This window comes from Patagioenas fasciata, chromosome 1 (assembly GCF_037038585.1).
Source record: "Patagioenas fasciata isolate bPatFas1 chromosome 1, bPatFas1.hap1, whole genome shotgun sequence".
NCBI lineage: Eukaryota > Metazoa > Chordata > Aves > Columbiformes > Columbidae > Patagioenas > Patagioenas fasciata.
In genome coordinates this window covers 31,635,594-31,653,906 of record NC_092520.1, presented here as the reverse complement: position 1 = coordinate 31,653,906, position 18,313 = coordinate 31,635,594, and the positions used below count along the sequence as shown (strand labels likewise).

At 43.0% G+C, this 18,313-nt stretch overlaps 1 long non-coding RNA gene across 1 annotated transcript; it reads right to left on the bottom strand.

Moving 5' to 3' along the window:
• Positions 1–2,426: 2,426 nt before the first annotated feature.
• On the bottom strand, positions 2,427–18,307 carry LOC136108769 (uncharacterized). The gene is made up of 4 exons (XR_011737974.1): positions 12,449–18,307; positions 11,321–11,426; positions 3,608–3,738; positions 2,427–2,908 (listed from the first exon to the last, which is right to left on the bottom strand). It is a non-coding gene; the product is annotated as an uncharacterized lncRNA (long non-coding RNA).
• Between the last annotated feature and the right edge of the window lie 6 nt (positions 18,308–18,313).

Below are 18,313 nucleotides of genomic sequence, written 5' to 3'. Positions count from 1 at the left end.
TTAGGTCGTCTTCTGGTTCCACTGGCACCAATGCCATGCAAGACAGGAGTCCAAAACATGCAGACAAGGCAGAAATGTGTGAGTGAGGAAGGACAGAAATCAGGCAGCAAATTTAGAGCTCAAATTCAGAGCAGCTTATGCTGTGCTGGTGTGTTGGAATCATACTCCAAGGTACGGCTTGGGCTGTTATCTGCCCAGTGGGTTGCCGTCATCCGTATCTCCTGTAAATTGAATCTGCTTGAACTGCACACTGAGTCCCAAAATAGATCAGATATCACCCAATGGAGGGGTTTGCAATTCAAAAGAAAAAAAAAAAAAAAAAAGACTTGGCAATGAGCAAGGCCCAAGGGTGGGGTTTCATGCAATGCTGAATGCAATTTAACAGCTTGCTGCTGAAAGAGGGATGGATGCTCATCTTTTTTTCTTCAGTATTTTATCTCCCACAGGCACATACTGTTAATGCTTGCCTTGCACCAGCTCCAGTGTTTGTCTTGCACTTAGTTTAAGAGTGGGTCAGTTTGTTTTACTAACTGCACCAGAAAACAAAGCCAGCAAAAAAGTGAGTGATCTGCTGGGCTTAGGAGCTGAGTCAGCTTTCCTGGCTTGGCGGGATGAGCACCACAGTGGGTGCTTCCAGGGAAGGGGTAGGAGGCCCAGCTGGGAGCAGGAGGGTGCGGGGGGAAGTGGGTGCAGGATCATAGCCTGTTGGCAACACCAACCTGCTCCGTTGGCTCAGTTTCCTGCCAAATTGCAGCCCAGCTCTTCTTGGACTTTGCTGTCCAAGGCACATTATTAAACACATGCAACTCCCATGTCAGAGCCTTGCCAAACTTTTACTGCTACACATTATGGGCCAAATGAATTTGCAGATCCTTGTAGATTCAAGAACCAACTTTGTTCTTGGCTTTTGCTGGCAGCTTGGGCAAGTGGTGGAACTGTGGTGCCATGTGCTTCCCTGCTGGGAAATTCTGCTTACTAAGGGAGCAATCTAATTATGTGCTTGAAGCTTTTGGAGAATCTGTATTGCCAGCCCCTTGACGGGAGCTGCAGCAATCCAGATGCTAAGTAACAATAGTACAAAATGCTGTGATGAAGCCTGCATTCAGTAGGGAAGAATGTCACTTAAATTACAAAATACCTACTTGAGAACTTCCTCTCTTTGAGCAGCAGTCTAGGGATTCCTTTGTTAAGAGGAGCTGACATTTTGTTTGCTGTCAGGTCACAGTTTTTACAGACAGCTGTCATCATGGACCCAGCCTCTCTCTGCTGGCATTTATAAGCCAAGAGATTCACCGATCTGTTTCATAGGTCACAGCTCTGTCCCTTCACTGTTCCCCAAACAAAAGTGATTTCAGTTCACCCATAGACAAGCAAAAAAGAGAGCTCCTTCTCCCCTGAGGAGCAGCAGGATCCAGTCTGAGTGATTACAGTCTACAAAGTAATCTACATTCCTCAAACGGAAAAACAAGTAACTCTGTCCCTGAACCCCAGGCACTCAGGCAACAGGACCCACTCAGAGCAGCTGAGACCCACTGTGGTTTGGTAGAAGCTGTGGTGGAGACATGGGAAATTTTCTTCCCCTCCCACACAATCAACAACATGAGTTTTCCAGAATCCTTCACATTGAAGTTGATTTGCTTCAGTGACAATTCCTCTGTGCAGTACATACTCCCAGTTCCTACCAACAGCATCTGTTGCTGAGCTATTGTTGAGTATGTAACGGAGCCACAGGAAGCCCAGAATCCAGATTGTTCCTCACAGAATCATTCAGTTTCTGTGTTTTCATGCTGCCAAGACCTGGAAAGAGGATGTGTGCACTTTCTGACAGAATTTGGCAAGTGCATGTGTTTCAGTAACATGGCCAGGAGGTGCCCTGAGTTTCTTGGCAGGGGTGAAAGAATCAGGTCTAAATCACCGGTGGTGCAGCAGAGCTTCCATATTTTCATTTGGGATAGTGGTTGTGTTTTCTGCTATCCCACACTTATGCCACAGTATGGCAGGAAGATGTCCCAGGGGAGGTTCAGGCTGAACATTAGGAAAAGGTTCTTCCCCCAGTGGGTGGTGGAGAACTGGAACATGCTCCCCAGGGAGGTGTCATGGCCCCAAGCCTGACAGTGTTCAAGAAGAGAGTGGACAATGCCCTCAGACACAGGGTGTGAACTGTGGGGTTGTCACATGCAGGGACAGGACTCGATGATCCTTGTGTGTCCCTTCCAACTCAGGACATTCTGTGATTCTAAGATGACTTGTGGCTGCATTCAGTGCTGGTGTGGAGCCTACTTTCTGAGAACATGCTTGCCTTAGGCTTGCAGCATGAGTCTTCAGATATGCTTAGCATTAAAATGTGGTTAACTCGGTTTCTAGCCCAGCTGAACTTTTACAATTAAGGAAGACACTGTGCAGTGCCATCAGACTTTTGTGTTTATTTATTTTTAGCTTCTATGGAAATTACAATGATGCAGTCACGCTCTGAGCGTATGTGTGCTGTTTTGTGTCTGTCTGTCGGCCCTTTGCAAATAACTCCTGGCCATTCTGAGCCCAGTTTCACTTGAAGCTAGCAGTTTCAAACATACTGGGTCCCTACATATTTCATGAAAACAGATAGTTGAATATAGCAGAGGGAAAGCCTACAGCTTCATATGTTAGAAAATTCATATAATTAACCCAAGCCATATTAGGCATAAAAGAATCTACACAATAGAGCAGTATTATATGTCCAAACCTCATGAAAAGTTTTAATCAGGGGTGGCACCACCAGAGGATCCCACCATCAGATGAAAATGAGTTGGAAACCAGGTTTCATTTGCTGTGTGGCATATGGAAATACTTGATCACTTAGCAGAGTGAAAAATAAATACTAATTTTGTCTCTCTTGCACGCTCTCTTCTTTGCTTCCTTTGCTGCAAGCCTGTAATGTAGAAACAGATTGTGTGTGACCAGGAAGTGAGGGCTGATAACTATGCATAGAAGGTTTAACTTTAAGAGAATATTCATGAAACTTATTCTTTGAATTTGAACAAGGAACATTTTATTTCCCATAGTCTTGTATGTCTTTTCCTTAACCCCACATTGGTTAGGTCTTAGCAGGTCATCACATGTTTCGTATGTCCATCACTGAAATTATAAAATATACTACACCCATAAGTGAACTACAAGGCTTTTTTGGAGGAAAAGACTATAAAGCTGTGCTAGCTTGAAAATTCTGTTAGGCTTCTAACTACCTTCAACAATTCACACATCTATCTTGAGGTTAGGGCCTTACCTTCCCAAAATTGAATAATTAATACTACCAATTTTCTGAATAAGAACATAGAGTAGTACTTACAGAAATAGAATATAAATCTCAGTTGCCAAAAGAAATAGACTAAATGTTTAAATGCGCATTCCTGGTGGCTTTTACTGTCTCTCTTTGTCTTGGCCACAGTATTGCAAACCCTTAAGTATGCAAGTAACTCTATGCATATAAATAACCACCAGATCTTCTCAAATATTTGGAGGTCTGTGGCTTCACAGAACAAATACATATGAGTATGCAGAGACTCATGTTGTAATAATTACTAATCATATCATAGTTTTACATATATAGTACAATGTACTAGAGCTATACCTTCATTATTATGAGTCATTCTGTTAGAAGGATCTTCTGACACTTGGCCTAGGGTGTGCAGCCCTTCCTCACATGGTTCTTCTGGTAATCAGTCAGGGACCATTCGCAGTAAGCAGTTTGGAAGCAGTCACCTTGTTTGGGGAGATAAAAGACTTTAACAAAATGGCTAGTCACAATGAGCCTCAGTGGGATCACAAGCACATTTAATTTACCAGCAGAGGTGCAGCCTTACTATCTTGCAATTGCTAACATGGTTACAGCTAATGTGAATTTGTGAGTATAGAAAGAATCTCCTTTAAAGTCTGACTAATTATTTGCTACTCTTACTCATCCATTTTGTTCTTTTAAAGATGGTTTTAAGATCAGTTCCTCCTTCACCTTTGAGGCCCAACTGTCAGCATTTCCCATTTCCACAGATCACCCTTAAACTAAGGCAAGCTCCTTGTGCCCCTCTAAGCATCAGTGATGTCAGCAAGTATTGCAGAAGCAATGCAGAGCCAGAAAGGCCTGAACTCATCTATGACAGATTCACAAGCTGGTCATCTCTCAATGCAAGAACAAGCCTGTGTAAGAGAGGATTAGGTCAGAATGCATTTTATATTAAAATTCAAACACTGCCACAGGAGAAATATGCTCTTTTTTTTTTTTTTTTTAAAGTAAAACATTCCAGTGCATATTTTGATCATTGTTTATTTTTCTCCTGATAAATGTCTGCAGAGGAGGAGTCAAAATAATAAAATATTGTTTAAACAGGGCAAAACTTGAGTAATTGAGAAGTCAATGTATGCTTTTTATTAGTTGTGGACGTATATTAGTCAACTGTTTTAAACATGTGAAAACCCACTGTTTGGTCCTCAATTACTTTTCATTCCTTTTCCTTGTTGCTCTTTTTTTATATTGTCAAAGCATCTAGGGGCCCAGTCCTGACTGAGAACTAGGTCCCTTACTTTGCTCATACAAAGAACTTACATTTATATTTTTTTTCAAAATGTTTGTTCAACTATTGTTATTACTAAAACTATGCAACACTATTAATATATGTGGATGGACAGATGGTCTTGAATCAGTTCACTGTGCTTTGTTGTTTTAATAAATTATGTACTTTAATTAACAGAAATTTCAGCCAGACATCTACCTATCGATTTTCCGCAGGCTTTCTTTGCCCTTTTAATTGTAACAGCAGCCATTTCACATTTAGGTTGCAGAATATCTGTATTAACACAACCTTTCGTTGATAATTGTGAAGCCACCTGCGAATCAAGTGCTTACAGTCAGTGCACTCATCTGATCATGCGAAGAGCTGATGTTGTCAGCAGTCCTTGCTTTGCTGTAAGGTATTATTCCTGTTTTACAGAGGAGGGCAGGAAGAAACACAGTTTAATCCCTAATTTTTGAAAGCAGTTATCAGGCAACTTGTACCCTCTGGGTGTGTCTAAAATTGTGGTACCAGACACTTTTCAGTTCCCAAAATGTACCCTGGCCACATCGTAACTGCATCTGGGCATAAGGTTCTAATGTACAGGGTTTTCTCCCCTTCCTGCATCCTGGTTTCCACTGGAAAGAAATTCAGGTGTTTGGGAACAGAAGGATCTACAGTGTGGTCCAACTGGTCTCCATCTGGACAGACACAAGATCACGGCAGGAGTGAGGATAGGGAAGGGGAAGGACAGAGGAGAGACAAACCCTGAAACCCATTGCCTGTTAAGGATAGTAGATATGTAGAGTGAAAACTGGGGTCCAGATAACGGAACTTCCTGGTAAAAGGGGGACTAGGGCACACTTTCTTGATTCAGGGTTCTGATCTTACTCCAGGATCATTCTTTTCCTCTTTTCTGTTTGTTTGCTGCTACAGAACAAGTCTGGATACTATGATATTACATATTCTTATTACAGTTGCAAAATAATACTCTGTGCAATTTGAACTTTCATTTTTAGAAAGCAACTTGTGATAGTAAATCTAAGAAAGCAACAAATCTCCTTCTTTTCATCAGTTCATCTGTAACCTCTCTCTACAGTCACATTTTTCCTGTCCCTGATACTCACCTATAGATCACAGGTTTTTTCAGTTTGTATTTCCGTCATTACTCTTCATCTATGACAAGGATTTCAGTTTCCCTACAGCAAACTGGCATTTTTTCTGGGATGTTTCAAGGGGAGCTAATTTACATCAGGAAATTGCTTCAAGGTGATCCATCTGGGACAGTCAAAAAGTTTGCATACTCTGTATGTCCTCTGCAGACATATTTCGTTATTTCTTTTGTGCTTCACACATCACCTCTGGCTCACAAGCACCTCCCCACCATAACCAGTCTTTGCCTTTTTCATAGTGAGTAGGCAATAAACATACGGTTGACAATTGTGACATCCCAAGAAAACCAGGAGGGAAGAGTCAGTTGAAGCTTAATAAATAGCTGGAGATGAAAGTGGGTTCACATGGGTCAAGGTTGGCTTCCAGCTCTGAGGGGAGAAGTGCCAAGCAACAAAACCAGGTTCCTTCTTTGCCTGGAGATATTGTGAAAGGACTGCTCAGAATGTCTTTACTTCCTGTACAAAGTTAATTTTTTTTCTTTGCAGAAAACCTGTTTATTTTCTGCCATGTCCTAAACTGGTAATGCAAAAAGCTTCATTTACCACAGAGCCACTCAGCATCAAGTCAATGGGTGCCATGAAAGAACCTACCCAGGATTGCATAACAGCAGTTTCAGGAGGGAGTTTACTGAGACGTTTGCTGATTGACACTGTTCAGATGCAGAGCTACATACTTGCCTGGTCTCAGGACAGGCAAAACACTCTATTTCTGCAAAGGTCCATTTCTCTCTCCCATCCAGACTTGACCTCAGCTGGAGAGGAAAAAAATGGGATTGCTTCAAATTGGGGAGTAGTGTGTACTTGCAATATGCTGCCACATTTCCAATCAGCCCATGGCATGGCTCTCATTATACAGCAGACGTGGCTTTTCTTCTCTCTCTTTCTTCCCTCTTCCTTCCATACAACCACACTTTTGTCAGTTGAACTGATTAGGCCAACAATAAGCTAGTTCAGGTGTTCTTCAAAGAGGCTACACAGCCCTAACAAATGCATGCACTGAATCTGCTAATGCCCTGGCTCAGTTAGACAGAGATCTCCACGCTTTCTGCCTCCTACCTATTTCTCCTGGTAAGGCTTTCTCCAGAAACATCAGTAGGCTTGCCATCTTACACTGTCCCTCAAGTACTTCATCACACTCCTCAAAACTAACCTTTTAGAGAAGAGCTGACAACAGTGCATTGACTGTCATGCAGGTCTGTCACGATGCCCAAGTTGTTGTCCTGTCTGGTTTGTCTGTTCTGGTCTATTGCCTCTAGTTTTAAGCTTAATTGCTCAGTACTGAGAGGCAGGGACCTTGTCTTGTGTCTGTACAGCACAGAGCCCTGTGGTGTCCTGTCTCCACTGCTTCAGGTTTCTAAAAACGCATGCACTCTGATTGATCCTAATTGCTTTTCTCCATTTCTGATGTTTAATCATATTTTATGTAATCCTACTCCCCTCACCTAAATGAGTATGAAATTGTTTTCAAAGAAGCAAATCTGCAGGCATGGGGAGCAAAACCTATTTCCTTGACTTCTCATTAATTTTTGGGACTATAGTGTCTCTGCAAGGGCTCCTACACAGGACTTTTATGCCCTAGGTCTATGAAAGTGCTATAGCCACACTGTAGCAGGCTACTAAACTTGCCACCCGTAAAGGTTTCTACTGCTTCACCCCCAAACAGGCAGCTTCTCCTTGTGGCACATACAGGTAGTAAAAGTTTGGAGCCAGATCTGCCTTTCCTATATCTCTCCCCAAGCACAAAACAGCCAGCGTGCAATGGCACTGAGAGCATAGTCTTGCTCCTGTGCTGGTGCTTCTCGAGGTAGATATGAACCTGTTAGATGAAGTAGGTGGTTATAACCACAGTGTTAAAAAAAGATTCTGTGCCGCTGAGAATTTTGATGGTTGGTTTCCGGTGGAGAGAAAGGTGTCTGAAGCTGTGCAGTTCAGGATGTGTTTTAGTAACAGAGCAAGTATATATCCAAGCTAAACGTGTTAGATTAGAAAAACATATACACCGTTGTGTGACAATAAGCAAAAGAGTCTTGAAAAGGTACTAAAGCCACTAGACTGTCAAAGAGAGAAAAATGGGGCTGGAGTCTGGATGGGCAGGCCTGTGTGCATTGTTACTGGTTTGGTGGAGTACTGAGAAATTGCTCCCTGTAAACTCTTTTCAGCATCTGTTCATTCTATTATGGCATAAGTGCACTCCCAAAGTGCTGGACAGACTGAACACAACTTGCTATCACTCATAAAAAATTGCTGTTCAGGCCATGAGGATACGGTGCCCTAGCTCACCCTTCTCCAAAGTGACACATGGCTCCCTGGAGGAGATGGACAGGGAGGAGGCCATGGTGGCTGTGGAAGCAGCCAGGGTTAACCATCCTACATGAGGGTCTGTCTGAAAACTGTTCCCACCCCAGAAACTGAAGAGCCCTTTGAGAACAGCAGGTTCCTGTCCCCAGTCACCTTAAGGCAATTTATGGGGGAATTTATGGCAAAGCAAAGGGGCCTCAGAGGAGCTGGTTCCTGGAAACACCCAACTTGACTGGAGTCCCCATTGGTCTTGCCTCACTCTATGAATCCACCTTTCATACTCTACATAAAAAACCCTCCCTATATGAGACCTCCCATTTCAGTCTCAGGGTTCCCTCAGGCCTATGTTTTGCACCTAAGACATCACACAGTCATTATCTTACTACCTTCCTGGTGGCTTAATGTCCCTCTTCACCTGCTCCCTACTTGACAAGAACCATAATCACTCCCCACCTCCCAGCCTTCACAGAGACACGAATACTAGTGTACCCCAGTTTTTCTGGTAGGATCTCAATTCTCTTCCCACGTCAAAGGCTGTCTGTCCATACCACTTTCACTTGCCATCTACCCTCCTACCCACCACAAGGATTTTGTCTTCGTCTTGTTTTTCCTTCTCATGGCTCAGTTGACCCTAATTTCCTTATGCTAAGGACTTCGTGCTCTTTTTTTCTTTTCAGTTCAGGCTTCCGCACCTCCTTCCCTCCCTACCTCCAGGGCTGGGTTCAAACCCATTTCCCCACTATTGTTATGGGTTTTCTTTTTTCTGTCTGGGAGAGGAATTATTCACAGTGTGGGTGTGTCTCAGCTGTACTGAAAGGACAAACAGAGAGGGTGGATGGGCACTGTTATCTTGGAAGGTTACCTTGGTTCACTATACACTTAGAAAAGTGCATGAGACTGTAGATCTGATAAACACAGGGAAAAGGCTCTGTACCATCTTCATTTTTTCTTCTTCATTATTAAATATTTACTAAAATCAAGAGAGTTCTGCCCACTCATGCCAAGAATACTCCCTGAAACTCAAGAAATAAATGGAAACTGTGTTTAGAATTTACTGCTTTAGAGACGACAGAGGTACTATGAGGCGAAGTGTAGGGCTCAAAAAGTCAGCCCATAACTTGTACAAAACAGAGGAGAAAACACAGTCTAGCAAAAATTATAGTGTGATTTATTCAAAGATGTTTTCACACTGAAGAACATCTCTTCAGGCCTCCTAAACCAAAACAAGACAATAGCCCCCATGCATAGAGAAAAGCAGGATATGCCAAAACCTGTCTACCTTTTTTTTTTTTTTTGTAAAATACTTATCACTTTCTTCTTAATTTGGGTTTAAAACTAGCATGAAAATTGTCTTAATCTCCACACTCCCAGTCTCATTGCACTTTTTCTCTTGCTTATTTATTTTTGGCTCCCTCTCCATCATTCCTGGTTCATATTTATTTATGTTTGTTCTTGGTTTTCAAATATGGGACCTGCTTCTATTGTCTTTACTCAGACAATTCTTTATTGAAAGCAAATGGCAGTATTGCTGGAGAAAAGGCAATGGAAATGATCCATGGTTTTTCATATTACCACCTTGCTTCTGTAGCAAGCTGTGTGCTGGAAGAGATATTCGCCAGTACACAAGTAGCCTCAGATTTGATTGCAAATGACAGGTTGAAGACCATGTTTCCATTTACAATCTAGGTAAGGAGTTTGTTGTTCATATAGCTTTCTATTTTTAACCTATTTTTAAAATGGTTTCCACTCAGAAGGGGCAGTATTATTGAGGAATCTAATTCTTCTGCTTCGAATTAATGGAGACTGAAGGAAAACTAACTGGTTTGCTGGCAAGGTACGTATGTAAAAACATTGACCATGCCTTTGACTGATGATGGCTTCTTGTCAGTCATTTGAGTGATGCAATTTGTGCAAGAACCTCTGTATTCTTCTGTGTTGCTTCCAGAAATGGCCACGTGTTTCTTGGTACATAAATTTTATTAATATTGAAAGGGGATCGTAAGCTTCTTTTTAGCAGAGTGAAGATGGATGATTTATCTCTAAGGCAGTCAAGACTCATAACCGCACATCTTCAGTCAATGGGAATATTGCTCTTGACTTCAGTACCTACAGAACCAAGTCACAAGCAGGAAGACAGATATTTTTTTTTGTTTAACCCCCCCCCAATACGATATCATTGAGAATTTTCCTTCGATTGAGACTACGGTTTTATCTCTGAGTCTTGGCATTTCCTTACAAATTACCATTAGTTCTATTTTTCCTGCACAATTTATCTCCCTAGTGCAGAGTCTGAGCCATCCTGAACAAGTAGGTAGTCACCTTTCCACAGTTTGTTTTACCCTGTGCTGGTGCAGTCAATGCTGTGTTGCGTTGGATACAGAGAAATTCACCACAACAGGCCACAGGGATTTACTGAGAAAGAAGGAAATATTTCTTACATTTCTTTCAGCTTCTTCAGTGTTTCATCCTTGTAATCATATCACTACCTCACTAACCAGCCTCAAAAACACAAAGGAAACTCGATTTCTTAGCTCTCTAGCTTTAAATAATCCTGAAGAGAAAAATGTTGCAGAGAGATTGCATGTTATTGATTTTTTTTGTCTCTATAATCAGTCAAAAGATGAGGCTTTCTCGGCAGTAAACATCTTTCCACAAATCTATTCAGGATTTGAGAAGGTGAAATTTTAGTAAATTTTCCTGAAGGAAATTTTAAAACAGGTTTAGATTATTGCCAGATACCTAACTCTCTTCAGCCTAGGGACAATACTTAACAAGCAGTATGCTGCAGCACACTCCAGATTCAGCTATCATTATAACTCAGGGTTTTAACATTTTTCTCCTCTCCTCTCCTCTCCTCTCCTCTCCTCTCCTCTCCTCTCCTCTCCTCTCCTCTCCTCTCCTCTCCTCTCCTCTCCTCTCCTCTCCTCTCCTCTCCTCTCCTCTCCTCTCCTCTCCTCTCCTCTCCTCTCCTCTCCTTTTCCCCTTATCTCATTTTCTCCTTTTTTCCCTTTCTTTTCTTGAAATTGTAAGCAATATTGGAAACTCTGGGCTGTACAATGCAGAGAAGTCATAGGCTGGGGGTGCATGCTTAGGGGTCTGCTTTACTAGAATTTCCATATCATAAAAGAAACCTTCATGATGACCATTCCTGGGGAAATCTTTCCTTGTTCTTATTAAGTCAGGTGATCTTATCGAACTTACAGATGTTTTAAAAAACATATAAAATGGGGTTGGCTATTTTACAAGTCTGTAAATTGAGTAGAAAGGTAACTAAATATCCAAGCATCTTAAAAATATCCTTTATCTCAAATGCAAAAGTAGTGATACCTCTGACTACTGCCACAGGACAACTGGAGGATCCCATCCTCTGTATTCTCCTGCAGCCCCTCTTAATTTATGTTGCTGCTTATTCTATCCCCCAAGGACACCCAGCCTGTCAGGAAAAGAAGGGAGAAGAAGAGCTGATAAACACAGAGATCTCAGTATCTGGGCCATTTTACACTTCCCCCACCCAACACCTTCATTCCCAGGCTGACAATGTCAGTAGTTCCAACATTAAGAGTGAGGTTTCCTATTACATCTAAAGCAAAGTGACTGTGAGCTGCTGCCTACAAGGAGCCCTCTTACTGCTCCTTCCTCATCCTCCCTCACCAACCAGCTCTGGCTGCTGCCCTGGAGGCGACTCCAGGGAATTGTGCAGTTGATGGGTGATCAGCTCAGAGCTGACCCAGTGCCAGCTCATCCACCAAGGAAGTGCAGTAATAAAAAAGCAGCATTTTACTCTTGGATCCAGTTTATCTATGACCATCTCAAGGCCTGACTCACAGGAAGCAATGGGGGTGCACCTGGAGGAGATATGTGCAGTTGTCCAAAATTTGGTGTAATGTGAAACTTCTGAAGATACTAGGTGATGCTTTAAACAGGCGCGCCTGTGTGAAGCCTCTGACTTCTGCTGTTTTGGGGAAAATATGTGTGTTACGTGCAGCAGAGCAGCCAACAGGGAAATCAACTCTTCAACAGAAGACATCAAGTTTGCTGTTCTCTGAGCAGCATTGTGAGCCAACCACATTGAAATCTGTTTAAACAGGATAGAGCCTTTCATACTTTCTATTGTGTAACTCATGCAACTTTGCAGAAGTTTATCCTAAAAACCAACAACTCATCCTGCTTCCTTCAGACCCCCAAATTAACAGCAAGGATGCTATCTGAATGGTTTGTAGTACAAGAGCACCTAGGGGCTGGTTAGCTGGTGTCAGAAAGCACTATGTGCAGGCTCACACTTACACAGGGTCTACGAAAAGACAATTGTGGGTCCAGAAGAGCCATGGGAGCATGGCGATATACAGCAAATGCGGAGAAAAGGGGTGAAAACGAAGGTGCAGAGCAATGGTAAGATGATTTGGACTAGTGAGGTGAGCAGACTATCACTTCACCTTGGCAGAGCTCTCATCTTACCTGCACATCAGTGCACAGAAGGCTGTGTCCTGAGGACCGGACTGCAGAGGAACAATAGTAGCTGGGTGTCTCAGAGAGTGGGTCCATCCAGCAGACTCAGCATTTCAGGTGTGGCTTCATCTTCTCCCCTGTATAGACACAGTTTTCCCCAAGGAAAAGAAACACTACAGCATTGAGTGCAAATATGTGAGATCCCAGTGATCTGGCTGGGAAGTATGAGGTAAAACTAAAGGAGGAGAGGTTCAGGCTAGACAAGAGAATGAAATTTTTTATAATGAGGGTGGTAGAACACTGGCACAAGTTGCCCAGAGGGGTGGTAGATGCCCCATCCTTGGAAACATTCAAGGCCAAGCTGGATGGGGCTCTGAGCAACCTGATCTAGCTGAAGATGTCCCTGCTCATTGCAGGGGGGGTGGACCAGATGAGCTTTGAAGGTCCCTTCCAACCCAAATTATTCTGTGATTCCATGATAAGGCAAACATTACAAATCCATGGTGACTCAGCTGCCACAGCTGTGATTCTTCTGTTGGGCTATGGATACACATAACACTAGCAATATTCTGTTTTTTGATGGACAGGACAGCTGCTTCCATGTGTGGGTGACCCAGGGCCAAAAAAATAGAAAGTTTGCACCAGTAATGATGTATAGGACCTACCATGAGATCTGATGACCAATACGGGCAGGACTATGCACCAGCCAGGGAAAGCCTGGAAGGCCAAGTGAGGAAGTTTGCATTTGATGCAGCAGAAAAGGAGAAAAAAGAACAAGTACAAAAAACTCCTGAGGCCTAATCAGAAATTTGAGACTATGACACTCTATACTTGGATACATTGTAATGGAGCAAGCTGAATTCATCTTTAACCTCCTAAAGTAGGTGTCCTGGGTTAAATTAACCACCTGCACCCAACCGTTCTGGCAGCCTTGGGTGCTAACGGGCAAGGCAAAAAAGTAGTAATAATATCAGCTCAATAAAGCCTAAGACACAAATATATTTGCAGAGTGTATTTAATATATAAAAAGGGAGAAAATGGCATTTGTTGGGCTGGTAAGGAGAAGGTAGCAGCTGCTAGGATACTAGAGGACAAGGGCTTGCACGCATTTTTTTGTTTCTGTGAACGGAAATGAGAGAAGGAAAAGAGCTTAAGGGAAAAGAGAGCGAGCCTTCAAAGTTATTCTGTGTCCTTAGCTTCCCTGAGAATTTTTTATTTCTGTATCTGATTTAGATTATGAAATCCCTGGGGCAGCAATAGTCTTTAATTTGAGTCTTCTTCAGTACTGGCCAAATCACTGATACTTAATGAGAAAATAAAATGTTGATAAATTAATATAAAAGTTGCCTTCCTGCAGTCTGGCACTTAATAGATGACACCCAGTTAGAAATGAAGTGAAAACATTTGTATTGAACCTGAGCAGAGGATCAGCCTTAAGAGCATGAGAGTCCTTCCACTGCCTTTGACAAGGGAGGATCTGGCTCATGTTGCAAACAATTCTTTGAAATTAAGAATGTGCAACTGGGTACTGTACACCCATGTATGCTTCTGCATATTGCATATGGTAATTTCCCACCAGACAAACTATAGACCAAGACAGGTAAGCTGCTGTGTCTTGGTGGACCCTGGGGTTCCATGTGGGTGCAGAAGCCAGCCATGCAAAGCAGTGTGCTGGATTATGGCATAACTCATTGCTGTGGTGCCACTTACACACTCTAATGGGCTTTATTCGCAGTGGGGATGACTAAGGTGCTGGGAGGCACAAGCCAAGTTGAAATAAATTTGTCAAGCTTATTTCATGCTTTGTTGCAGTGGCTACATTTTAGACAGATTGTGAAAATTATGTTATTTTTAACATTTAGATTACAAAACTGCCTAGACACTAAAAAAAATTGGGGGTTCTGCTGTAATGGTTGGGTCCCAAAATATGCGAGAACACCAACAGTCTGCAATCCCAATCATCTGCAAGCTAAAGAATGACAAAGACTTCTGTACCATGTGGTTTGCCAACTTCGGCAGACTCTGGGATCTCGACAAGAATATAGAGGCTGATTAACAGACTTGTACCTTTTGATATGTTTTTTTTTCCTGTCCTATTTACAAGAGTAAGTGCCATCTTTTTTCCATCCTGCTTAAGCCATCAGGAATTCATGTTGTTCTTTTTGTTTTGAGTTGTTCCAAGAAAGACAGATTTGGAGGTGGCAGTAGATCTAACTCAGGACAAAGCTAAAAAAATGCTGCCATGACTGTATTTCCCATCTAACCAAAACAAACAATCTGGAAAAAGATTCCCAGATCAACACATCAAGCAATGGGGAAAAATAAATAAATAAATAATAATAATAATAAATTTATATATATATATATATATATAATTCTGATATAGTGGCATTCCCAGTACAGGGAATCACCACTGGAATTATACAAGTAAAACTACTAGTTTTACATGTGTAGAAACATATATAAGATTAAATCTGCTCTTAGTACAAGTCCTTGCAAATGAATTCAGGGGTCACGCAAAAGGGACAGTGTGAGAGCAACTTTTTTGTGAGCCGTTTGGGTTAAGAATCTGGCAAATGAGACTACCTTGAGGTGGAGCTGAGGGGGCTGTGCAGAGAAGAAAGGGGGTGGAATGCAGAATGGGGCAGAGAGGAAGAGCCAACCACGGTGTGAAAAGCCTTGAAAGAGTGTAAATGGATTTCAACTTCTGGCTAAGAAAAGGAGCTGAAGGAATGTCTGTCACAGAAACTTTTGCTTGTCTCCTCTCTCCTCCTGCCCCAAGAAATTAGAATGATATACACAGTTAGAGATGGATGATAGACCTATAAAGACATAAAACTGGAAAGAATGGTTGAGGGAAAAGTAAGACACACCATGTCACAATGTCGGGCAGTCGACAAGAAACAAGGAGTAGAAGAAACAATTAAAAAATACTGTGACACCATTTGGAACTTTCAGTTGCATTTGAAAGCTCTATAAAAGAAACTTTAAAAAACAATTACATCCTCCTCACCTCAAAATAGTGTCCTTTGTTGGAAGACAATATAGTTATTTAAAACCCCTGGAGTTTTACATGTTTGAATCCACAGATTGTCTAGTACAGGCATCAGAAACTTATGATCCTGGTGTAAGAGATAGCATGTGCAATGATTTTGAACTGTAGATGGGCAAGCAGAGGTACAGCACGGAGCATCGTGGCATTTTAAGAGAGGCATTGGAAAGAGAAAGCGACTCCCAGTCCTGATGGATATAATAGCCATTTTCCACTGAGGGTAAACAAGGAATCAATTAAATGCCCCCTTTTTAGTGTCAGCTGAAACAATGGAAAACCTCTGCCCAAGGACACAAACACACAGATCTCAACAGCATAGGTCATCTGTACCTAGGGGCGTCCCGAGATCTGATAAACGACGGGGCAGAGGACTGAAGGAACTGAAGCCTTGTATGTGAGAAAGAAGCAGCAGAAACATGAGACAGAAAGAGAAAGTCATCCAGCTATCAACCGAGATGCACCTACTTGCCTGAGAAGAAACGAGGTTGTGGTTTTGACAGATCTAGTACTTGTGTCTATGCAGAAGTGGGGAGGCCTTCCTCCCTACCTCCCCCTCTGATTTCTTGGCCTCCCAGTCCCAGTCTTTAAGCTGGTGCTGGTCCTTAGATCTCTCTGAACTGATTTAACTCACCAACCCAGAAAATCTTATGTAATTTTCTGCTGGATTTATGAACTGAATTGGCTTACGTGTGGGTGACAAACGTAGCACAGGCACCGAGTGGGATTGCTGGTGGAAGGAGGGGAGCATGAAGGGTGAGATGAAGGGCAAGAGGAGGAAGAAGATGAGGCAAGATTTCCTTTGGGAGGAAGAGAGCCATCTGATCAGCTCAACTGCCTGTCAAACCACAGCCTGAAAGCAAGCACGTAGAAGCAAAGCACAGTCTGGAAGTAAGCTGAGAGGTTCTTCTGGTATTATGTTTTTACTCTATTCCCTAATAGAAAGAACCCCAAATATCCTAAATTCTCGCTAATCAAAAGGTAAGAAGTGGCAACACTGTAAGGGTTCTATTCTAATCCAGCTGTGGTGAGCCACCATGATTTGTAAACATGATTCAAGAAGCAGACAGAGAATATTTGATCTGGAAAGATAAGAGTGTATGCTGCCTGGGGAAAGAGTTAGATATGCTTTGACGGGGATAATGAAATGCCATGCCTTAGCCTTGACTGTCTTTTGCATACCCCTCTTCCTGTGAGGAATATCTGAAGACATCATTAAGGAGAACAAAGCAAAGCAAAGCTCAGAACTGCAGCCTTTGCATGCTAAATATTGTCCTGAATATACAACACGCCTGCACAGATTCCCATTGAAATGGGAGCAGAGGTGTCAGTGCTTTTCTCAATCTGGGAGGACAATGAAGTCCCACTTATTGAAAAAGAAAAAAAATCCATAGTAGTAGGCTGGGAAACTGCAGCTTATGATAGGCTTGTTAAAGTACTTTATGGTTTTAGTGTAGAATGCTCAAATACTTTCTATGAAAGTTCCTACTCAAGCAAAACCTCCAGGATCACACCAAATATGGTCAGAAAGGGCCTAAAGAAATCTCTGTATTCCATCTTCCTTGGCACCCATGGCTTTTTATACTTCAGTGAAGTATCTGCAAATGATTAAGTTAACCTCTGTTAAATTTTAAGGTAGTTAGACTGAATTTTTGGAATACGTAGGGCAATTTGCAGTCTTGGGTGCGAGCTGTACAATCAGCTGTTTTATCTCAACATCATGTAAAATATATGGTTTGCTTTGTGGATTTTATATCTTTATCAGAAAAACAAAAAATACACCACCACCTTAAATTATCCACAGACCTTTGGGTCAAAAGACTTCAGGAGGAATGAATGAACCAGGGTAACTTGGCTTTTCTGTCAGCCATTTTACATCAACGGTTTTAAAGGAGACATATGACCAGGCACATGGCATAAGGACAATTCAGTCATGGTGCCATCTAATGCCCTTGGGCAAAAGACCAGATTTTGCCAAAGTCAGCAGCAGAGCACCCGCTGAGCTGAAGCATTTTGCTTGCCAAGTATCTTACCCAGAGTGACAGAAACATTACTCTGCCAGGCTCCTGCCAGGAAATCAACTCTACCCAGGTGAGTCACCAAAATGCAATCCTTCTCGGAGCAGACTATAACCATATCCACAACACGACTGCATGCATCGCATAGTTTTACTGCAGAGCTCAGGATGGTGCATTGGCTTTTGCCTGACTTTTCACACCCACTGTGTTGGTGGGGAAGGGGAAGGTCACGGCTCCACATTCCTGGTACTCCTCGTATCCTCCGTGAGGCGTTTAGCAATTGCTGGACTTCACGCTTCCTAAATAGCATTTGTGGGATTCTGTTCCTGATCGTAACACCCATAGATTTGAATAAAAAATCTAATTAAAATGGCAATCTAAGAAATGCACACAAAGCATCAGGTGAACCAAACAACTTATGCCACCTCTGCCCCCCCGGGAAAGGTGGCAACCCCATGCGAAGCCACAACCCCACAGGAGCATCAGGGCCTGCCAGGCCGCCGCCCAGCCCGGGGTGAGGCCCGGTCCTGCCCCGGAGGCCCTGCAAAGGAGCCAGGCCCGGGGCTCGCCGCCGAGGCCGGGCTGGGGGCACCAGGCCGCTGCAGGCGAAGCCGCCCGGGGGCACAGCCGGGCGCCGGCAGAGAGCTGAGCCCGCGGGGCACGCAGTCCTCGGCCGACAAGAACAGAGCTGCGGGGGGCGTAACCAACCCAGCCCCAGGCACCCCGCATCACAACGCCGGCGGACGAGGGCGAAGCCCCGTCACCCCCGCCTCCCCCTTCCCGCCCGCCCCTGCAGGCACCGCCTCC